This window comes from Narcine bancroftii, chromosome 5 (genome assembly GCF_036971445.1).
Source record: "Narcine bancroftii isolate sNarBan1 chromosome 5, sNarBan1.hap1, whole genome shotgun sequence".
Taxonomy (NCBI): domain Eukaryota; kingdom Metazoa; phylum Chordata; class Chondrichthyes; order Torpediniformes; family Narcinidae; genus Narcine; species Narcine bancroftii.
This window is the reverse complement of record NC_091473.1, coordinates 168,735,788-168,761,241: the sequence shown is the minus strand read 5'-3', so window position 1 is coordinate 168,761,241 and position 25,454 is coordinate 168,735,788. Positions and strand designations below refer to the sequence as shown.

At 37.5% G+C, this 25,454-nt stretch overlaps 1 protein-coding gene across 3 annotated transcripts in view; it reads left to right on the top strand.

Annotated features, from left to right (window-relative positions):
• cacna2d3a (calcium channel, voltage-dependent, alpha 2/delta subunit 3a) overlaps nt 1-25,083 on the top strand; it is a 732,424-nt gene extending 707,341 nt beyond the window's left edge. Inside the window, exons 35-37 of one of the 3 annotated variants that reach the window (XR_011358017.1) lie at nt 18,851-20,935; nt 22,553-22,664; nt 24,960-25,083. The gene's annotated coding sequence lies outside the window, so the exon portion shown is untranslated. Of the gene's footprint in view, nt 1-18,850; nt 22,665-24,959 lie in introns of those variants that run through there. The other 2 variants (XR_011358016.1, XR_011358018.1) reach the window with 2 other exon arrangements.
• Nucleotides 25,084-25,454: the final 371 nt, after the last annotated feature.

The window sequence follows — 25,454 nt, the reverse complement described above, 5'->3', positions numbered from 1 at the left end:
AGGCTCCAATGCTATACACTAAACATGGCATAAACTCAGGGTAAGGTAATGTACACAGCAGACATACTATCTAGTGCTGTTGACATAAAATGGATGAAGACGTGAACGCCTTCTTGGACATGATCACAAGTACACTGCCCATATCAGATGAAAAAGTGGAGCTCATAAAGTCAGAGACAAAGATGAAACACTGAGACAACTGAGAAAAAAACATCTTGGATGGATGGCCCAGTATGAAGCAGGACTGCTCACCTGATGTTTCAGAGTACTGGAACTACATGGCAGAATTATCAGTGGTTGAAGACATCATTTACAAAGGAAGCAAAATCCTTATCTCAAAGTGGCTGAGAAAAGAGTTGCTAAAAAGAATCCAAGGAGGACATCTCAGAATTGAAAAGTGTAAGAAAAGAGCACGAGAGGTGATGTACTGGCCAAGAATCAACAATAATGTAACAAATGAAGTGTCAAAACTGTACAATATGCTGGAAATATCAAGCAGAACCACTAACGCCACGCCCAGCACCACACAGACCTTACCAGAAGTTAGGCGCTGACCTATTCGAATGTCAAGGGAAGGACTATCTTGTATTCACAGACTATTACTCCCTGTATCCAGAGGTGTTTAAGCTGAACACCACCACTGCAGATGCTGTAATAACAGGTATGAAAGCCATATTCTCCAGACATGATGTGGCAAGCGAGGTCTTCACAGAAAATGGACCCAGTTTTGCAATTCAAAGTTCTGACATTTTACCAAAGAGCGGAACTTTATACACACTACGTCAAGTCCTCATTTTCCACAGTCCAATGGTCTAGTGGAAAGATCAGTACAGTCAATGAAAAGACTGATGAACAAGGAAAAAGACAGTGGAAAAGACTTCTACCAGAGCATGCTAGTAAACTGCACAACTCCGCTCAATTGTGGTATGTCACCAGCACTACTCCTTTTGGGATGTAGGCTAAGATCAAACCTACCCATTCAGGAGAACCTCCTTATAGTGCGCATCGAAAGAACCAAAGACTTGTTGATCCAAACCAAAGCTTTTATTAACTAAAAGACTGGAGCATATCACAAGTAGGTCGACCAGTCCAGAATGACCTGGTCTGGCTAGGAGCAATCCTTTAAGACCTGCCAGTAGGTGTGACTACATTCTCAGCCAATCACAGTCATCCTCCACTACCATCTGTACATATATACATTGGTGATAGAATCTGTACTATCACACTCCTAAAAACAAAAGAGGGGGAAAAAGTGAGGAAGTTCAAAGAATAGAAAGAAAAGCAAAAGTATTACTTTGACAGAGGAACAAAGAAACCTACCAGAACTCCACACTGGTGACCAAGTAAGGCTAAAAGACAAAACAAACTTATGGACTCAGAAGGGAACTGTCCTGAGTTAAGTCCAACCATGATCATACACCATTGAGACAGATGAATATGCTATTCTGCGAAGAAATTGTAAAAATCTTCAAATGGGACCAGCTAGTCAGGGAGATAATAGCAACTTCTGAGATGTTAGCTGAATAGTGTTGCTCTGATGACAAAAGCAGGTTTGCTTGATTAGTCTTTGCCACAGATCCCAGAATTTAAGTGCCCTGGAAGTATTATGGTGCATCTTCCAGGGTGATGGTTTTGTATATACCTTTTCCATTTCAGAATCCAGTTATATTTATAGTAATTTGGTACAACTAAGTGCTAAGCTAGGTCAGTTAAAAAGTATCACATTCACACCTGGGACAGTGAAGAATGGCAGATTTCTTGAAGACACTTTTGAACATTGTATAATGCAGAAGATTACATGTGGTCGTATCCTAATTGAGTTTAATCATTTGTTTTCCAGTAGAGGAAGGGAAAATCTGCTCATGTTTCTACCTGGTTATGTACATTCTGGCAACTGGTCAAGAACTACATTGGCAGAGATGTGGGAGCAGAATTTCTGCATTGCCTTGTTATTTTCTGATGCAGATGTTTTACTTGATTTCATTTATTGAACTGGAGCATAAAAAGTCTTTTGACACGATTATTACATTTGTGAAGAGGTTGAGCAAATACCTGTGTATATTATGCATGTGTCAGTCTTGTCTCAGTGTTAATAATCTGCTCTTTGAGTCAGTAGGGCATGAGTTCAAGCTCAGTTCCAGGGATTGAGCACAGAATCCTGACTGACACTCCAGTACAATGTTAATAGATTGCTGTAAATTTGGGACTCATATTCTGTGATATGATCATTAATCTGTTAGTTGATCCAACAGCATTTTTTGTAGTACAGCAGCGTACTCCCCCGATCAATATTTACCACCCAAACAATTACTGAAAAAAGTTATCTGAACATTAGTGTTCAAGGTGTTACAAGATCAAACCAGCAACCACAAAGAAGGCATATCACACAGGGGAAATGATGAACAATTACTTTATTTTTAAAAAAATTCACCTTCAAACTTTAATTCAAAATCCCCCCTTTTTATAACAATGCCCACTGGTTACTATGCAAATCTCTATAATATGTACAGATGGTAGTGGAGGATGACTGTGATTGGCTGAGAATGTAGCCACACCTACTGGCAGGTCTTAAAGGATTGCTCCTAGCCAGATCAGGTCATTCTGGACCGGTCGACCTACTTGTGATATGCTCCAGTCTTTTAGTTAATAAAAGCTTTGGTTTGGATCAACAAGTCTTTGGTTCTTTCGATGCATACTATAAGGAGGTTCTCCTGAATGGGTAGGTTTGATCTTAGCCTACATCCCAAAAGGAGTAGTGCTGGTGACATACCACAATAAAACTAATACATTTCCCAGCCTAAATATAACATACATAATCAAAGTCTAAGCTACACTTCCAACCAGCCCACAGAAAAACTTAGACACAAAACACACAAGACTCGCAAAACTTTGATCTCAACTGAAACAAACATCATAAACAAAATTCAATATGTTTGGTAAACTGAAGCCAAAAGATCTTTGAGAGAGAGAGAGAGAGAGAGAGAGAGAGAGCACAAAATTCAAAGTTGTCTTCTTGTGTTGTTTGCAGAGAGAGAAACAATGGCTTGGTCTGGATCTTTCTGGCTGCCTTCAAAATATTCATCCTTTTTGAAATCCCAACATTCTAAACTGTCCACCAAACCATGACTCATGCTTTGGGCCTTCTTCCACTCCACAGTGGTGGTTTATCGTCCATGTCCAGAAATTTTAGATCATTTTCTGCACATGCTCAGTCTGTCTCCCACTCTATCAGCAGTCCACCTTCACCTTGGCTCTCTAAGGCAAACTGCCACTTTTTAACATAAAACCACACAACACATAGGCCAATACACAACATAGAACTGTTATAACACCTGTAACACCTCCCCTGCTTAAAAGAAATTGGTCCACAAGAACAAATTTTTAACAATTAATGGAAGAATTACATAAATAAAATAAAGTAAACACTCCATTTTTTGCAATAAGTATGTGATTAGATTCATACCTACCAAGATTAACATCTTGACAAACAATCTGCTATTACATTATCCATCCCCTTTATGTGTGTAATAATTAAGTCATACACTTGTAATAGTAAGCTCCAATTCAATAACTGTCTGTTCTTATTTTTTTCATTTTAGACTGGAAAACTAATGGATTATGATCAGTATATATTATTAATGGTTTTTTGAGCAGTACAAATATACACATCAAAATGTTGCAACACTAAAATAAGCACTAATAACTCCTTCTCAATGGTCGAGTAATTTCGTTGATGGTCATTAAACTTTTTCGAGAAGTATGAAATAGGATGTTCTACTCCATCACCATCCTTCTTCTGTAACAGTATAGCACCAACCACTTTGTCACTGGTGTCTACGGATAAGGGAAATGGATTTTCAAAGTTAGGGGACACAAGTACAGGTTGATGGCATAAAATGGCCTTTAACTTCAGATATGCTTCCTGGCATGCATCTGTCCAGATAAATTTTTCTTTCTTTCCAAATAGTTTTGTTAATGGGAGTGCAATTTCTGCAATGTTTTTACAAAATCTACGATAGTAGCTAATCATACCTAGAAATCTCCAAATAGTTTTTTTTTATTACTAGGGATAGGGAATGCAGTGATAGCCAATACTTTCACTCCAACCGGTGCCACCTGTCCCTGTCCTACCACATAACCCAGATAAATTACAGTGGCATGTCCAAACTCACTCTTGTGCAAATTCACTGTGAGGTGTGCTTCCCCCAGTCTCTGAAATAACTGCTCTAATTTAAGCATGTGTTCTTCCTATGTATCCGTTCTAATTACTAAATCATCAATATAGGCTTCTGTGTGCTCTAAACCCTGAATTACTGCATTAATCATTCTCTGAAATGTGCCAGGTACATTTTTCATCCTGAAAAGCATAACATTATATTCATACAACCCTGAAGGTGTAACAAATGCAGAAATCTCCTTGCCTTTGTCAAAGGAACACACCAGTATCCTTTTAAGAGATCAATCTTTATTAAAAAATTCACCTTTCCCACCTTATCTATACAATCATCTATTCTGAGAATAGAGAATGCATCAGTCTTTGTCACCATGTTTACCTTTCGATAATCTGTACAAAACCAAATTGAGTCATCTGGCTTAGGCAGCAGAACACAGGGTGAACTCCAATTTGATTTTTGGATGATGTCATCTTTGAACATATAATCCACCTCTTGATCCAACAATCTGCTCTTTTCTTGATTAACTCGGTAAGGATGCTGCTTAATTGGCTTAGCATCACTGACCTCCACATCATGACAAGCCACAGTAGTTCTTCTTGGAACATCCGGAAATACATCCTTAAACTTCATAAGTAATGTCTTCATTTCTTCCCATTCTGATTTAGAGAAATGCATTAATTTGGTGTCTGACTTTTGCAAAACTATAGAATTTTCCAGCCTGGGGCTTATCACTTTCTGTGCTCCATGAACCTTCCACAAAACTTATCTCCTCCTTACTTTCCTTTATAACTAGCACCTTGGTTGGAATCCTAGTCTCTTCCTCAGTCATTTTCTCAAAATACGGTTTAAGCATGTTCACGTGACAGACTTGTGTCTCTCTTCGACAATCAGGCATCTCAGTGACATAGGTGACCTGGTTAATTTTTGATTTCACCTTATATGGTCCTGAAAACTGAGCTCTCAAAGGTTTTGACTGCATTGGAAACAAAACCAATACTTTGTCTCCAGGTTTAATGTTCCTAATTTTTTGCTTTTTGATCATACCGAATTTTCATTTTTCCCTGAGCAGTTTTTAAATTTTTTCTTGCCATCTCGCAAGCCTGATGTAATCTGTTTTTAAATTTGAAAACATAATCCAACAGATTTAATTGTATATCATTATGTATCCACTGTTCCTTCAACAATAGTAATGGACCCCTGACTTCATGACCAAACACCAACTCAAATGGACTAAAGCCAAGAGACTCCTGAGTTGCCTCTCTAACAGCAAACAATAATAAATGGATTCCTTCATCCCAATCCTTATCATTTTCCATGCAATAAGACCTCATCATATTTTTCACAGTTAAATGGAACCTTCTCAAGGCCCCTTGACTTTCAGGATGATAGGCAGACGACACAATTTGATGGGTTCCCAATTCATACACCACCTGTTGAAATATTCCAGACATAAAATTACTCCATTGGTCCAACTGAATTTCCCTTGGTAGGCCAAACAGTGTGAAAAATGTTAGCATAGCCTTCACAATTGTTTTCAGTGTTTCTCAGGGGAATAGCCTCTGGTAACCTTGAAGCCATGTACATGAGTGTTAACAAATATTTATTTCCTGCTTTGGTTTTTGGCAATGGACCAACACAATCCGCTATCACTTTTGAGAAGGGCTCCCCGAAAGCAGGAATGGGTTGTAAAGATGCCACTGGTGGTCCTTGATTAGGCTTGCCCACCAGTTGACAAGTGTGACAAGTTCTACAAAAGTTCACAACATCCTTTCTTAATTTTGGCCAATAAAACTGTTTCCTTATCTTTTCTACCATCTTCACTCCAAGATGACCTTCTAAAGGTGTACTATGAGCCAAATTTAATATTTCATTCCTGTAAGTTTTGGGAATTACAACTTGCCTTACTACCGCCCAGTTTTGACTGGCAGGTATCACTTGTGGTCTCCACTTTATCATCAATATTCCATCTTGAAAAAACTAACCTACTGGCACAGTTTCAATTTCTCTTATCCCAGCAAGATCAGGATCATGCTTTTGTCTGGCTATTAATTCTTCTCTTGACAACAGCAAAGTTGGATCCTTAGGTTTGTCGTCAATGCTTGCCTCCACTACAGGATCATCACAGACTTTCTCTACCTCTACCTTTTTTCTAGACATGACTCTAGTAATGGCACATGCAGGGTAGATTTCCAAATCCTTTTCAGACTCATAAACCAATGGCTTACTTGTGAGTTTCACTGCAGGTATGACTTTACCCTCTGCTAAATCATTCCCTTACAAAAGAGAAACTCCATCCACCGGCAGACTTGATCTTATCCCTATTGTAACTGGGCCATTAACTAAGTCTGATTTCATCACGATTCTATGCAAAGGTATAGGCTCTGCTTCACCACCAATGCCTTTAATTAAATTCACATCTCCAGTATCAGTCACTTCACCACAATTCAAAACGTTGCTTAATACAAGCGATTGGGCTGCTCCAGTATCCCGCAGGATTTTAACTGGCATTTAATTGGATCCTTCTTTAACCAAAATGAAACCTTCTGTCATGAATGGTTTAAAAATGTCCCTAACTTTCTCACTCTGAACATTTCTCTTTCTTCCTTTTCAGTACAGAACAATTTGCTATTATGTGCCCTGGATTCAAACAATAGTGGCAAATAACACTTGAAATTTTTTCCTTCACCCATTTCTCTTCCTCTCTTCCTTTAATCTCATTTCTAGATTTTCTTTTTACTCTCCTTGGATTATCAGCAGTATTCCTTTGAAAGGTTTTCCCTGGTGTCTACTTAGGCTTGTGGGTTAAAGCATATTCCTCCATGAATTTAGCCAATTCTTGCCAAGTTTTTATATTTTTTCTTTGTCAAGTACACTTGAATATGGTCAGGTACACAATTTTTAATCTCCTCAATCAGAATGATTTCCCTCAATAAATCAAAGTTATTTTCTACTTTCATTGCGGCACACCACTGATCAAAACACACAACCTTCCTATAAGCAAAATCCAGGTAAGATTGGGTTGCTGCTTTTTTTTAACTCCTGAACTTTTGTCTATAAGCCTCTGGGACTAGTTCATAAGATCGGAGTATAGCCTGCTTTACAAATTCGTAATCAGCTGCTTGTTGTACCGTGAGACACGAATACACCTGTTGGGCTTTCACTTTAATAACACTTTGTAGCAGGTGTGACCACTGGTCTGGTGGCCAATTTAAATTTACAGCTACCTTCTCAAAATGCTGAAAATACTGGTCTATTTCAGCTTCCTCAAATGGAGGAACTAACCTCACTTCTCCACTGACCAGAAACCACTCCTCCTGACCAGCACATGGGTTTTGGGCTTTTCCCTCTCCTTTAATTTAGCTAGTTCTAGCTCATGTTTCCATTCTTTCTCTCTCTCCTCCCTTGGAGCTGCTCTTTCCTCTATTTCTGCCTGCCTTACTGCTTCCCGTTCAGCTTTCCTTTCTACCTCTCTTTTTTCCTCTAACTCTAGTTTTCTCAAAGCCAACTTTACTTCCTCTGAAGGTTTCTCCTTTGGAAACTGTTCTAATGCAGCTTCTTCAAATACCCCCTTTCCTACATCGTGCTTAACCATCTTTCGGGCAATTTCCTTTTTTTTCATCCCAGTTTTTACTGTAAGAAGTTTTAACTTGCCAACTATAACCATCAGTTCTGACTTTTTAGCCATTTTTAAATTAAACACTGAAGGGTTCGCGATGAACTGGTCAATATTCATAGTTGCTGGTTTTTCTGCTGGTGATTTATACACTCACCGTTTATTTTTAATTTCAAGCTGGAGGTTGAGTCAAACTCAGATGACTGATAACTAAGCACAAGTCACCCCTAAAGCTTCCAAATTGGTTTGATCCTGGCTGATCTCCCCAAATTATGTTACCAGCAACCACAAAGAAGGCAAATCACGCAGGGGTAAAGATGAACAATTACTTTATTAACAAAAAATTCACCTTCAAACTTTAATTCAAAATCCCCCCCCCCCTTTTATAACATTGCCCATTGTTTACTATGCAAATCTCTATAACAGTGTAAAACTAATAAATTTCCCAGCCTAAATATAACATAAGTAATCAAAGTCTAAGGTACACTTCCAATCAGCTCACACAAAACAAATGCAAAACACACAAGACTCACAAAACTTCGATCTCAATTGAAGCAAAGATCATAAACAAAATTCAGTTTGTTTGGTAAACTGAAGCCAAAAGATCTTTGAGAGACAGAGAGCACAAAATTCAAAGTTGCCTTCTTGTGTTGCTTGCAGAGAGAGGAACAACTGGCTTGGTCCAGAGCCTTCTGGCTGCCATCAGAATGTTCATCCTTTTTAAAATCCCAACATTCTAAACTGTCCTCCAGACCATGGCTCATGCTCTGGGCCTTTTTCCACTCCACAGCACCCCCAGTGGTGGTTTATCGTCCAAGTCCAGAAATTTTTAGATCATTTTCTGCACATGCTCAGTCCGTCTCCCACTCTCTCAGCAGTCCACCTTCACCTTGGCTCTCTAAGGCAAACTGCCACTTTTTAACATAAAACCACACAACACATAGGTCAATACACAACACAGAACTCTGAAACAATGGCACCTTGCCAAGTGGTGATTAGCTTTCATAGTTCTTAACCAAAGTGACCATCACACAAGGCTACTTCACCAGCTGTGAAGCACATTAGGATCTCCTTAAGTCATTAAAGCCACAACATACTGTAAATGCAACACCATTCTCTTTTTGTTTTATTACCTGACAAAAGTCACAAAAGATTTTCAGTGGCAATCGATAAGTTCTGCTGTTGGTAAAAAAAATAATTCACATCTAACTGGCTGAAGTTGTGAAGTATGTTTTATATCCTTTAAAAACCTTTTTTTCAATTTATAGTTCAGGTATTTGCAATGAATAGAAAAAAGTGCAAACTTTAGAAAACTGAAACATTTTGCTAAGTGGATCCGAAGTTACGATTTCAATGAATATACTGTATATTCGAGTTCCACTATATAGAGGGAAAGAAAAAAACAACTTTGATTTATGACATTTCATAATCTCAAGACAATCTAAAGCCAAAAAGAAATGTTTCAGTCTAATCACTCGTGTAATGTATTGTTTCTCTTGAACAATGAAACAAGAATCATAATTCTTGTAATGTATATTTTAATTGTATTCTTTGCTATTTGGCTGCAAATTCCTTTAAATCCTCATCGCAATAATTCATTTGGGATACACCAATCATTTTTGCATTAACATAAACATTCAGATCTTCTGCTTCAAGCTGACAGCTTCATTCACAACTGCTGGCCTTTCCATGCGTAACTCTATGTGCAGAAGTTCAGGTCCCCCAAGTAAACACAGAAGTCCCAAGCGCATGCTGTTCGAAAGTTCAGTGGATCCATTCATTTTAATTTGAAGAAACGGATGTAGAGAGAAGCGTACATGCAAGACAATTTCCTTTTTTTCCCCAACTTAGTTGAATTTGTTTAAATATATTTACATGTTTCATTGTTTGCTATTATATGAAATACATCATTTATTAATAACAAAAGATTTTAAATACTATGTTTAACTTTTGATGTATTTTGAATGATCGTGAATATTAACAAGCATGCAATTTTCTTGACAGGCTGGCAACATATTATGAGCTCCCATTTCATTTAGTGTGACTCATTTTCAGGGTTAGTAAAGGCTGTAACCATTCACAGTTGTGGAGAGACTGGATGGCACCCTCAAGTACAGATTGTACCCAAAGTTGATACTCTGAAGGAAGAGAGAGAGAACAATGATTGTTTATCCAGGAACATAGGTGATGAGAGAGTCATGTGAGTGGGACACTTAAAGAAACAGCATTCATTATTGACCACCAGCCATTTGATAATATAGACATGGAGTGGCTCTGTGTGAAATGGACAATTCATCCGATTCTCCCTGTCCAGGGAATTCTTGAACGACCATGACCAAAGGGAAGGTTACTTTGCTTGACCTTTATCTGGGTTTTGAAAGCATCGTAGAAGTCATTTCGTTTAGTTTCCCCTACGAAGGAAAAGGAGAGCTGTGACAACCGTTTGTCCAAAAGGATATTGCTTAGTAAGAAACTCAACATGGATTCATGCATTTTCAGCATTCCAGTCACTCAGTCTCTCCCACCTCGTTCATGATTACTTCTGTGCATCACTTTAAAAGTCATGAGTTTCAACACAGGGTTTCTGAGACTGAAGTATGGCAATGACTACTGTAAGGTAAAACATCATGAGATGGGAATGTGTAGGGAGTTACCCTGTACAGGGCAGTAACAAGAAGGGGAGGTGTCCTTGTACTCCTGTTAGGTAAAACATCATGAGATGGGACCGGAGAAGGAGTCACCCAGTACTAAGGAGTAACAGAATGCATCCTTGTACTTACAAGATAAGAGAGACATTGATGGATTGAGAGGCAGGAAGCTAGCAGGGAAAGGATAGCAACAGTTTTAGTCATTGGACAAGTAATGATATGATGATGTTCTAAGCATGTATCCAAGGGTATAAAAAATCACCATTTTGCTGATAACGGCAGAATGCATTCTCCGACTAACTTTGTTAGTCGCAAGTGTTACAATCCGGTAATAAAGAACAAAGAACCCTGATTTCGACTCAGTCTGGTGTTTGTCTCACTCATTCATGAACAAAGCAGACCTAACACTACCCAGAATTGAGCCTAAGCTGTAATAATTTGAGTAACACACACGCGTGCGCACACACACACACACACACACACACACACACACACACACACACACACACACACACACACACACACACACATATGCATGCATACTGTATTCGCACATAGTTGGAGTTAAGTTTAGCAAAGTTGTAATATTATTAGTAGTTATAAATAAAAATATTGTTTTAAAAGAAAAATAATAACAGTCTATTGTTTAATTTCTATTGCTGCTGGTCTGCAACGTAACAAATTGCAAAACTTGGGGTATGGCTTCACCCAGAGAAAAATAACACAATGCAGGAAATTCAAAATAGAAAGAGAGTATGTTGAAAATACACAGCAGACCAGTCAGCACATGGAAAAGCACAAAATTACTAGATTGTGCCATCTTGAGCAGGTTTTGAGAGCCACCATCTGGAGAGTTGGTAGCCTGTTCAGACACATCTACCTTCAGTGCTGATCGCTGAGATGAGAGTGCTGTGAATATTATAATGCCTAATTCTTATTAACATTGACAATAATTTGCTTTATGTGAATCAGTAAACTTACATTCCCATTTTTTATGCTGGTACGATTGATCCGTGGAACAAGGCTACAGAGATTAAGCTGATATCAATTCTTCATGGATCTCTTTCTATCTTCTCTCAGTCTCCTTCCCATGCATTCTGTCATTGCTTATTATTCAGGGCTCATCGAAAGAATCAAAGACTTGTTGATCCAAATCAAGGCTTTTATTAGCAAAAGACAGCAGCTCTTCACAGGTGGCCGACCAGTCCGGAATGATCCGACCTGGCTAGGGTCATTTAAGGCCCAGACAATAGGATTGGCTTAGCTCTCAGCCAATCACTGTAAGCACAGTCTAGATGCAGTAACTATATACATTGGTGATAGATCTGTACTATCACACACCTATACCTGTACCAAGTACTATATTCTTTATTTAACACAAAAAAAGAAAGATTTTTCACCCCCACAGATTCTGCTTACACTTTTTACTTTCTCTTTTTAAATATTTTAATAAGTTTAATGAAAACCCTTTACACAAGACATATTAATGATAACAGAAATCAAATCATATATATATATATATATATATATATGTCACATATCAATTGTACATTAGAAGCATAGTCATAATTACATTAACATATTTCATTCAGAACATAAAATTCTATAATTATAACAATTAAACAATTAAATCATAACTCATATTATGTCCAAAATCAATATTGAATACAAAAATTATACAAATAATACACTTAAAATTTCCTTATATAAGATTTTTTATACTTCTCTGATATGATCATGTTGTTCTGTAGTTAAACCTCCCTTTACTTGTTAGTCTTAAAAATAAAAAGGGAAAAAAATGATCCCTATTAATCTACCCCCTCCCCCTAAACATGGTTATCTGTATAAATTGTAAATATGAATCGAATAATGGCCCCAGACACCAGGCAGGGACTCCCCAGAACATCCACACCCCTTAAATCCTCAGATTATGATAATAATCCATGAATGGGCCACACATCTTATCAAATTCAGGCTTTGCATCTTTAATATTATATCTAATTTTTTTCCCAAACTTAAATAAGATATGATATGATATATAACCATTGAATGTGAGTGGGTGAAACACTGTCTTTCAATTTCATCAAAATTGCTCATCTAGCTATCAATGGAGCAAAAGCTAAGATTCTCTTCGGGGTTGAGGTCAGAGATAGATCCTGTTCTAGGGAAATAAAATAAAGTGATCAATTAATTTAATCTTAAGACTCAATGCAAAGTTTGGAAAATCTCTTTCTAAAAATGTTTCAAGTTCAGACACTCTCAAAACATATGAATCAATGAAGCTTCACAAATTTTATACTTATCGCATAATGGATCCCTATCAGGATAAAAAATTAGATAATTTAACTTTAGACATATATATTCTGTGCATCACCTTAAACTGCAACAAACAATGTCGTGCACAAAATGAAGACTCATTGATCAAATTAAGAATTGTATCATAATCATTTTAAGGAATGTCATAGATCAGGCATTATACGTTCTAAAGATCTTTTTATTTGAGGTAATTTTGCTTCTTCTGAACAACGGTCAGCAAATTTTAATCTTTCTAATAGGCATTTTTTTAGATATTTACAAATTAGGCATTTTGTTCAGTCCAAACTTTCTGATTTTCCTCAAATCTCTGAAGCAAGTATTTTTTGATCATTTTATTTATATTTTAAAATCAACATGAAAACATGAAATTCATCATTTGCATAAAAGAAACATAATCTTATCATTTGATGTTGGTTTTGAGTAAGAAAAGAAAAAAACAAAATTAAAAAATGAATAACCCCTAAACCTCCCCCTTCCAACCACCCAGGGGAAAAAAAGAGAGAAATAGTCAATAGAATTGAAGAGAGAAAAAAAGAGTTGAAAAAAGAAAAGAAAAAGAAAAATGTTTCATGGATTTATCATCTCCTTTCAAGGGGCAAATATCTTGACACCCAGAATCTCAGGTGGTTCCCAAATGCAGGGTGCCAAGGGCAGGGGCGAGGAGTGGTGGGGGGGGGGCAACGTTAAGCATCTACACTTACGTGTTGAAGATACGGACTCCAAATTTTTAGAAAAACATCATACTTTTTTGCTAAGGTAATACAATTTTCTCCAGGGAAATACCGAAGTGAATATTCTTGATGTATGCTTTAATTTGCAATTTCCCATGGAGGATTAATATCAAATATTTATAATAAGGTAATTTAATGGATTTAAGAATGGCCACAATAACCATATAACAGTTTTTGGCATGGAAACAGGCCATCTCGGCCCTTCAAGACCACGTCGGTTCACTCAAACAACTCCGCTAGAACCCCCTGCCTATTCTCTATCCTTAACCCTCCAAACCCCTCTTATCCATGACCAGGGTTAAGAAGGATTGGGAGCGTGATTTGAATAGAGCATTCTATTTTCACATATTCTATCTAAATATGTGGAAATGCAGAATCATAAGTGCAAGAGGGAAAATTTGCTCACTCTATAGACCAATTTGAGACAATCAATGTCTGTAGAATAGAAGAGGCATTTCAACCCATCATGCCTGCACGAGCTCACTACCAGATTAACTCACTAGTTTCACACTCTGGCCCCTTCTGTGTGACCTTTTGTCAGTTTCTCATATTTTTTTCAATTTGTCTTGAGAAGCCATAATAAAACCTACTTTCACCACAGCTGCAATCAGTGCATTCCAGACAAAACAAAACTTTTTTTTGACACGTCATTCTCTGTTATCTACTCATTCGTTTAATACCTGTCACCTTTAGTCCTCAATCTTTCCAACAATAGGAGTAACTTCCAACTATCCACTCTTTCCCGATTGCTCTCCATTCTATCGGATCTCTGCTTTCTTCCCTGGCTAAACTAGGTCCAACCTCTTCAATTTGTCCTTGTAATTTCAATCCCTTTTGCCAGGAACCATTCTTCTCTGGATTTTCTCCAATGCATGCACTTTCATCGTTTAAAGAGGTGAAGAGAATTGAGCACAACATTCTGTCTGAAGTCAGAAGTTGAAAGTTTCTTTATGACTTCTCTGATTCTTATACTTAATGGCTCCAATTATAAAGTCTGGAAGGTTGTGTTTCACATGCAGACATGCATATATGGAATATATTTATTTTTATGTGTAGTGAAAGATGTAAACTCTTGTTTCTTCACTTCTCTATACATAACCAAGGGCATAATATTTATTTGTGTACACTTTTGATTGATGAACTTTTTTTAAATGAAACACATCTATAGGTATAGTTGAAACCTGATACGCCCATCAGTCTTTTAACCAAAGGATTTTATTCTTTAAACAGAGCTATATTAGCAGAGTGAATAAGATTATGTTACAATTCTGTACTTGAATATTTTAGATTTTGCTGCAGGCTATTTCCATTTCCTAAGGATAAAGTGCCAAAATGTATCTTCTTTCAATTTTCCAGTCCTTCGACTCATGAATTCACAGTAGGTGACATTAATATGGAAACATCTGAAGATTTACTATTCCTGTAGTTGGAATTGTCTCATTCCTGAGTTTGACATTATTATATTAAGCACATAATTGAGTAGAGTTTCTGTGTAGGTCAAGTAATGCCGCTAATATGGGTGTCAATTGTATCCATTATGAAACATTGGCCAGTATATTGTGGAGAAATGTCATCGATTCCATGTTCCATCAAGTTACTGATTCCGGAACATCTGCATATGAACACAGATGTTTCAAAATTGCTGGCAGCTGATTGCTAACCTTTTCCAGCCAGTGCTCCAACCCTGGGCTCTCCAAGTTGCAACAGATTCCCAAACTTACACTGGGGAATCCATTTAAAAACCCTGTCCCATTTTGGATCTGGTCTTAGAACAGAGCCTCCATTGATTTGAATATAGAGGAATGACTATGACAGGCGAAGATAAATATTATCTGATTTACATTTTTTGGAATGAATTGGGTGTGATTATAATTGATTTGCCAGAATTGGGGCCACAACTTTTCAATGATTTATAAAATAACTTGGATGAAGCCATTGAAGATATGGTTGCTAAATCTACTGATGACACAAAGTTAGAGTGAAACTTCAATAATTTGGCATCCTTTATACCTTGGTGGTATAAAGGATACTGGAAGATAATTTTTCAGTAAACCAGGCAAATTTAAAGGGAGCACAGGAAATTTTAAAAAAAAGTAATTTGGAAATGGGGCCTCAGTGTGGTTATCAGGATTTTGAAAAGAGGTCTCCAGTGTGTTTAAAGAGAATATGGGAATGGGCCATCCAGTAAACCTGATACTGAATCACCTAGGCTTTTAAATAATGGGATAATAGATTATGGGATTTTACTGTAGAAGGAAGATAAGGTTTAAAGAGGACAAAGGGAAGTATGAGGGGATATAGTTTGGTTAGGTAAGCATACAAAGATCTAGCAAATTAAATCTACTATAGAAAAATGTGAAATCATCCATTTTGGCAGAATTATTTGACAATTTAGAACTGGATATCACTGTTTAAATGTCTGGTGTCTCCCATTAAAGGCACAGAGGGGGTATTTTTTTCTCTTTTAGAGGGCTTTGTGTCATTGGAACCCTCTTCAAAGGGAAGCCGAGTCAGAATATCTTTAAGGAAAATAATCATCAATAAAGAAGGAGTTGAAAGACCACTACAAGCAGATGGGAATGGGGAGTTGTGATTACTGTCATATCCGCCATGATTGTATTGAATGGTGGAGCAGTTTTAAGAAGCTAAGTAGCCTACTCCTGCTCCAAATTCATCTGCTAATATATAATTATTTTCAAATGATTCAAGCATATCAGTGTTCTTAATTTTTAAATATTAAAAAATATTAACATTAAATTATTCAATTTAATTGTTTTTTAATACTTTTAAATGTCAGAGACATAGGCCAAACATTTTCTAGCATTTACATGTCAGACCATGTCACATCATTAAGGATCAGGCCTGCACTTTACAGAATTTTGACTCCAAAAGGTTAACTACTTTAAGAGAGGATTTATGATGTAGAAACGCTGCAATTGTGGAGGTTTGCCACTGGCAGGAAATTCTGAGCCATTGGATTAGTCCCTTGGAAATATGACATAAGAATTATTGTCATTTATCCAAAATGTGTAACAAATTGTGAATCGACAGGGCAGTTAATTCTTCTTAGCTGTGAGAGAACAAACAAAAAGTCATTAGCTGAAAGAACTGTTGTAAAGGAAGGGAAGTCTGAAGAAAGGCTTACATTTTCATGCACTTCATTAATGGAGTTCTTTGTACAGATAAGTCTTTCAACAACTTCATAGTGATGATTTTCAATGTAATATCCATTCTTAGAGCCCAATCCTTTTGTTTGATTCTTGTAGGTTCTCGTTCTTATAAAATAGATTTTTTTCTGGAATGCTTTAGAATTTCCGTTATCTTTGTTCAGAATACTATGCATTCAACAGCTAAACCAGTTGGACAAAAAAGTAATTGTGAGACATTATTTAATACCTGTGACATTCTTGGCAAGAAGCTGTCTATTTTCTGATTGTTTTTTGAACAATAATGAAATGTGGATGACTCAGTGAAATTATGTCAATGGGGAAGAAGTTATTTTTAATAAAACCCATGGTGAGCAGAGAAAAGAAAAGTAACAAATGTTAAGAAATGGCAAGCAATATCCTTTAAAAATGGCTGGATTTTGCAGAATAATTATGGCCCATTGCATCCATGCTGATTCCTTGTAGAGCAATCCAGGCAGTCCTGTTCCCTTGTTTAATGTCCGTGGAAATTAATTTCCTTCAAATGCAAATCCATTTCCCTTTTGAATGCCCCAATTGATTGTTTCCACCAACTTTACAGGAAGTAAGGTCCAGACTGCAACCACTTTTGAGTTAAAAAAAAATGTTTTCCCTCGCCTCTTCCCTGTGTCTTTTGTCCATCACATTGAATTTGTATCCTCTTCTCTTTGAACCGCCAGTTTACAGGATCAACTTCTCTGTATTTCCAAACACCAAAAGAACGCTGATGCTGTAAATCAGAAATAAAAACAGAGATTCCTGGAAATATTCCGTGAGTCAGGTAGCAACTTTGGAGAAAGAAACAGAGTTAATGCTTCAGGTCTATGACCAGAAACCAATTTAGAAAGTTGGCATGTTAAAACTTGCAGAGAAAGGTGATGAATGGTGAGACAAAAGCAAATGTTTACAGTAGAGGATGTCTGAAGGAGATATAAGTAGAGGTCAAAGAAAAAGTTTTTAAAAAATGAGGGGAAACATACAAACTCCGTACAGATAGAGGATGATACAAATATGGATGGAATCGTGAACAGTCTATCAAACAATACAACTGGATGTAGATCAGTAGAGATAGGAGCAGAGAGATGATAGATTAGGTTTAATCTAGACAAGTGTGAGGTGTTGCACTTTGAGAGGTCATGTGTAAGAGGGACGTATACAGAGAGTGACAAGTGTCTTAAAAGCATTGATGTGCAGTGGGATCTAAACATTCAAATCCAAAGCCGCTTGAAAGTGGCCATACTTAGATAGGGTGGTAAAGAAGGCATATGTTTGCCTCCAATGGGTGGAGTATTGAGTATAAGAATAAGAAGGTCTGGTTGCAGTTAAATAAACCTTTGGTTAGGCTGCATTTGGAGTATTGTGTTCAATTCCAATTGCCCCATTACTGGAAGAATGAGGGATGTTTGGAAAGGGTATGGGAGAGATGTTCTTGGATGCTACCTGAATTGGAGAGTATAAGCAATGGGAAAAAGTTATGTTCTCTGAAGCATTCGAGGCTGAGGGGAGACTGGATAGAAGTTTATAAAATTATGAGGAACATAGACTGTTGGAATCTTTTTCCCAGGATAAAAATAGCAAATGCTAGAGGGCATGCATTTAAAGGTAAAGGGGAAGTTTGTACAGATGCGTGGGACATTGTTTTACATTGTGCCTGGAATGGGCTGCCGGGGGTAGTTGTGGAGTCAGGTAACATTTAAGAAGTTTCTAGATAGACACATTTACACACAGGGGACGAAAGGATATGATCATGTGCAAGCAGCAGAAGTTTAATTTAGTTTGGGCTTCATGCTTGGCACAGACATGTGGGTAGAAGCGCCTGTTCCTGTGCGACACTGCTCTGTGCTCCATATATCCATTTCCTAAGGTTTGTTCTGCACCTTCACTAGGATGGTCATGTGATGCACTATATGCTAGTTGTGGCCTCAAATTTTTCATAGTGGTTCAATGTAAGCACCCTATTTCTTAGTAAGCATCTCCATTTGTGACATGTCAGATATGCTTTATTATCAAATCTGCATTGGACACAGTGGGAACAAACACACAAAAAAAGACTCCGGGTGCAAGGGCATACTGTATCCTAATTATCTGTTGAAATTATATATAATGACAAATGTTTAAGGAATTGATACACATTTCATTACAAACACTTGACTGAATAATGCATTCTTTCCTTTTGATTTAGGTCATTTGTGATCCAGCAAATTCCAAGCAGCAACCTCTTTATGGTCGTTGTAGATGCCAGCTGTGAATGCAGTATTGGACCGATTACCATGGACCCCACAGAAATCATATATATCCTTTACCATAGTCTATGCATTTTATGAGATTTTAAAAATTCTTGATAATTTAAATGCAAATTTGCTAACATTATTAAAGCAGATGTATAATGAAACAGCTTAGTATAATAATGTATCTGTTTATACAAGCAAGGGGTATGCAACTTGGCAGTAGATAGGAACCCTATTTAGTTATTTTGGAAGACACCCAAGCAGGTGTCCTCTAGTTGTTTCATGTCAGTTTACTCTGTTTCATTCAAATTTAATTTAATTGAGTAATTATTTTCTCCTATTTGGATACTGTTCCATTTGGGTCTTTGTTGTAAGAATTTCAAAATTACTCTGGAACAGATTTTCCTGTTTCTCTGCCTAGGGCTATTGGATCACCTGAGTGAATTTTTTTAAAAATCATGTGGCGAGAACTGGCAGAGGCCACCCAAGACTTTCAGCATGAGTCTTGGAGTCCTGCTTCATTGAACTTCTGGCAGCAGAGCTCAGTCCCCAGGATCCCAGCACTGGAAACTAATAAACTGTACAGGCGTTATGAAGCGCTAATGCAATAACATCTAAGCCTCCACTATAATTTGGAAAATGAAGGGACTTTAATGCAAGGAAATCATCTAGATCTTGATAACAAAGCCTACTTACTAATCAAGATCAATGATATCTGAAGATTGCACCATTGGATCTTGATTTTTGTGGTGATTGCAGACAGGAAAGTGACTTAAATTTGTTCCTGGGTACAACTGCATCACAAAATTTCAGCCACTTGCATATGGATAAACCGTAATGGCCTTCCCCAGCTTATTTTCACTTACCAATCTCAGAGAATTAATTTAGAAATGATTTGCATTGAAAGGGAATCATTTGTCTTATTATGTCCACACCAGTGAAAAAAAGAATCAACAGGTTATGTCCACTGCCCAGCTCTCAATCCATAGGCTTGTAGGATGTGGCTCAAGTTCTCACAAAAGCCCTTTTTCGAGAGTTTCTGCCTCCACCACCCTTTCAGTTAATGACTTACAGGCTCTCACTACTTTCTGGATAAAAGCTTTTTTCCTTCAACTTCACCCTAATCCTTTTGCTAATTAGCTTAATCTAAATCTATGTCTCCTTGTTATTGATCTCTTTGCCAATGGAAATAGGTCCTTCCTGTTCACTCTGTCTTGGCCTCTCATAATTTTGTACACTTTCTCTCAGTCCATATACTTCCAAAGAAAACAACTATAGCCCAATCAGTCTCTCTTCATAGCTATAATTCTCAAGCCCTGGTACAATGATTTTAATTCTCCTCTGAACTCCCTCAAATTTTATCACATACTTCCCTGCAAGAAAAAATGTGTTGCCCAATAACCTTGAAGATAGGTGTTCACAAAGATCAAATGATCACATTGTATGGACTAGTATCCTTCCTCAGTGATGTTTGCTGTCAAGCATCAGTTTCATGGGATTGTTGGCATCAAGCCACCATGATTCCATTAGGTTGTCTGAGAAGCCAATCGTAATAATAATAATTCTTACAAATCTAAACCTGGAAACTGGAAGAACAAGTTATGGTAATTGTTTTACTAAAGCCTAAATAAAGATTGGAACATGCATACAAATAAAATAGACACTTGAAATATAAGTAGACATTTTATAACATTTAAAGTTATTACTTGTATTACGAGCCCAAAGGACCCCAAAACCCAGCAGCAATAGATATTCACCACGACAAATGATGACTTAAACAAAAGTTGTTTTTAATTATCTTTAAACATGAAAACAGAATCAAACTTTAACTTGTCGCTATTAACTTAACTAACCCAACCTAACCCCCTTCTAACTCTAAGCTCACATGTATGTAATGTTTGTGTAAATTTAAGAAATGTTCTTTGGTTCACAGTTCAATCTCACTTCTCCTTCTTCCAAGTTCACTGGTTGCAGGCAATTCTTATACTGTGCACAGAATTTAACATGTGTAAAGTTCACCAGGCTTTGGTGCTTGAAAGGTAAATGGTTACTGCTCAGGAAGGTTCTTGCAGGTTTGCAGAGAAATATGTGTTCTTCCAGGATTTCTACAACTGAGGTACCACCATTAGTCACCTCAATGTCTTGCTGATGAAACTTACCCCATCAGGGTTCTCCAGATGATAACCTCTTTCTTTCAGGCTATCACAGAGTTCCTTTCTGCTCCACTTATTCCAAGAGAAACACCAGACAGATAGCACTTCCAGCCATCCACCTCGGTGGAGCTTCTGTTTCAGTTCCAACAAGCTTCTCCTGGCTTGTTACAGCTTCCTGTGTCACACACAGTCAAAGACTCCCTTCTGTCTCTCTCTCTCTCTGAGACTCAAATTCCCAGGCAGCATGTCCTCTCTCTCACTTGCAAATCCTATGATCTTCTCCAGCAAACAATAGGAGTTTGTCTTTTGGTTAATCTGTTTTTTCAGTAATGACCTCTTAATGACCTCTGAGGGAGCACTTTGCAGAGAGGTCAAAAGCCTTGCAAATAGGTCCAAAACAGACAACCTGCCTCTGGCTGTTCTTCCAAGAGAATATTCCATTCATTTCATTACATCATTTCAATTAGCACCTACTTGTGAAATGTGCATAGCATTCCTCACAGTTCCTCTTCAAAAATACTGTGGATATGAATTCTCCAATATTTCAAATAAGATCTGTTTTAAAGTGTGTGTATGTAACCTATTCTAATTTTACCAATTTATCTCCCAAAAAACATTCCCAAATATTCCATCACACTTGAAAATTAATTCTGATTTGAGAAATAGATTTCAGGGTCAGGGCATTTGCCAAAGCAGTAATTATGGGTAAGTATACCATTAGATTTGTTCATAACATGAAACAAAGCCCAACATTGGCAGAATATTTGAGGTGAAACTAATTTATAAATCTTGAAGTATACTATATATCATTTTAACTGATTTGATTGCAATGGTGGAAGGATGCGATGTGGCACAGCCTTGGGAGGAGGTTGAATCCACGAACAGCAGTTTTGAGATTTTTTTTCAAGAAACAGTCCATTTGTGGAAATCCTGAAGCTCTTGTCAGAATCACGGTGTAATGATGTTCGACCCTGGTAATTTTCTCATCATTACAACCACAAATAAGTGGAATAAGTGGATAATAATAGAATATATGCTGGTAATCCAAGCACAATACATTCCTGTGCACTGAGCAATCCTTATGGTTCAGGAATGTACCAAGGGACATTTCCAGTCAGCTTGGTTCATTACAATGCTAGATATTGCCTTTGCCCATAAATGTGAGGATTACTCTGCCTTTTTCAATATTTATAAGGGACAAGAAAAGATTGGGATCCAAATTTGGTTTAGAAATTACAATATAAAAACACTCAGGACAGGCACCACCTGTGGAATGAGAAACAGAATTATATTTCAGGTCAAAAACCCTTCCTTAATAAGTTTGAGATGATTCACATTTTTTTTAAATTAAGTGAAATTCATTTAATTGTGCTTTTTATATTTTCTATTGCTTTGTCTTAATTATCTTTAATATTTCAAAATATGAATTTTCTAATATTTTTAACATTATGATTAATTTCTAAATTGTTTTTGAATGCATGTAAATGTTTGATACATTCACAGATGATTGAAAATTTTCACCGTTATCAAAAGCAAAAGATCGCTGTGTCCTTGCTGCCTATCAGTAAGAAAAAGATGACCAGGTCACCTGCCCAGATAAGGGGTAGCAGAAATGGTGAGTGCAGCTAGCATCTCACTGATCAGATTGGCCAGTAGGCAGTTGGTTGAGTACATTTGCTTTGCTCTCTTAGCTGCTCAATATAAATCCCTCTCAGAATCCTAATATTGTAATCTCTCATTGTTCTAAACTCAGGTGAGCGTCAACCAGTTTTCCACAATCTGTGTTCACATGGCAGGTCCCTCATCCCTGAAATTAGTTTCATGAGTTTGCACAGCACTGATTCCCAGCCATGTTTATATTTCTTTCAGTCTAAAGAAGAAAGCCATATCCAATTCACCAAATGAAGGGTTGCCTAAGGAATACAGTCTAAATAAGACTTCCTTACTTTTGTATTCCAAGCCATTGTAATAAAGGCCGAGATACAATGGTTCTTTCTATATCTTTGCTGTATCCATCTTTTGTATCTCATGAACCATTGCATCAAGATAAGTCTGCTTTATCACCATTTTTAAAAAAAATTCTCTTACAATTCTTTCTATCAACTGATTAACCTTTTTCCTGCATTATTCTCTCCCTGTAACCTGCTTCACCCTCTTACGCACGAGCTTTTGCTCCCTCTTCACAGTTCATTTCCCCCTCAGATTTACACCATTGCCAGAATTGGATGTAACAATTTGTTTTCATGTTTTAATAAACAATTATAAACAGAACTATAGAACAATACAGCCCAGAGACAAGCCCTTCAGCCCATCTAGACAATGTTGAACTATTTTTCTGCCTAGTCCCATTGTCTTTCACCGGGGGCATAGCCCTCCCATCCCTGTTTCTGTCAACGTTTCTCTTAAATGTTGTAATCAAACTCACAACTACCACTTCCACTGGCAACCTGTTCCACACTCTCACCATTCTCTGAGTGAAGAAGTTTTCTCTAATGTTCCCCTTAAACATTTTCCCTTTCATCCTAAATCCACATTCTCTAGTTTTTGTCTCATCCAACCTCGAGGGAAATAGTCTGCTTGCATTTATCCTATAATTTTGTATGGCTCTGTCAAATCTTCCCTCATTCTCTGACAGCCCAGGGAATAAAATCCTAACCTATTCAACCTTTCTTGAAAATTTAGCTTCTCAAGTCATGGCAACATCCTTGTAAATTCCCTCTGCCCTCTCAATCTTATTTATATCTTTCTGTAGGTCGGTGACTGAAACTGCATACCATACTCCAAATCTAGGTTCACTAATATCCTACACAATTTCAAGAAAATATCTCAACTTCTGTACTCAATACTTGGATTTATGAAAACCAATATGCCAAAAGCTCTCTCTATGTTGAATGTCACATTCGAGGAATTATGTATCATTATTCCCAGATCCCTCTGTTCTATCACACTCTCTATTACATGGTAATGCTAATCACTGTGGCATGTCACTAGTTACTATCTACCAACGTATTCATAATCTGCATATTTTGCTCTTTCATCAATCCTCTATCCATCCCCAAATCAATTAATATTTTACATAGGAATCCTTTGTATGGTATTTAACTTATTTCCTTTTAAAAATTAATTAATTTCCTCATATCTACATACTGTAAATATTTGTGTAATTATCAAATGTTTTGGCCCACTTTTTTGGGCCAAAGATATGGGGTGGTCGACTTTTACACAGATCAAACTTTTGACCTCGTTTAAGTACTTGCATCTTTCAAGGCTTTGGAAGGTCGGATGGCTGAGACTGAGTGGTAAGTCTATAGTTGGGTGTCGGGTACTCAGATGGATTGACGGCTGGGGGATTGGGAGCTCTGGTAGGTGGGCGACTAGGGCATCGGGAGCTCCGGTTGGTGGGAGGCCGGGGTGAAGATCTGCTGTTAAGGAAACGTGAGTTCGAATGGGTAGGTGATCAGAGCCAAAATTAAGGGGGGGTGAGGTCAACTTTTACACGGGTCATACAAAAACACCTGATTTTTGTGCCAAATAAGGGGGAGGGGTGGTTTTCACTATTACATGGTATTTATGATTATATGGTATGGTCAAATACCTTCAGGTTTTTGGGTCTTAATTTTCCCTTTGAATTGCATTGAAGACATGTAGATCATTTTTGAGGTTAATTACACAGCAACTATTGAGTTCAAACCATCCTTTTCTATCATTTCAATATTCTGGGATAATGTCAGTAGAGATGTAGCTGCAGTAATTTACCCAGTTTACACCCAATGAAAGAATATACTCACTTGTTTTTCTCAATGGAGCAGATTCTCTTAATTCCACTCAGACCCAACACTGAACTCTTCATCCCACCAAACACCACCCAGCCAAACCCCTCTGACCTTCTCATTGGCTCTCTGCCACACAGGTGATCTTGACGCTCTCATTCTCCTCCTCCTGTGTGTGAGATCCATCACCACCTTTGCAGTCTTCTAACCCACGCACGCATGCTGCTCCTCCCGTGCATCACCTCAAATATGTCATCAGTGATGACCGGCACCACTCCTGATGCGGGTAAGAACATGACCGCGTCGGAGATACTTTATTAGTTCTCAGCCTATATCTGCCATACAGGTAGTTCATTTGGAAAATCTTACTGAATTCATTAAACTGGCCATTAGAGCATTGGCCTAATCTTCAGTTCATTAAATAAGCCAGGGACAGAACTTGAGACACACAGGAGGCTGTGGATGCTGGAATCTTAAGTTAAATGGAATCCGTTGGAGAAACTCAGTGGCTCAAGTAACAACAGTGGAAGAGAAAGAATGGTTGATATTTCAAGCCCTGATTAAAGGTTTTGGCTCAAAATGCCTTCCATTCTTTCTCTCCCATTGATGCTACTTGATCTGGTGTGTTCCTCCAG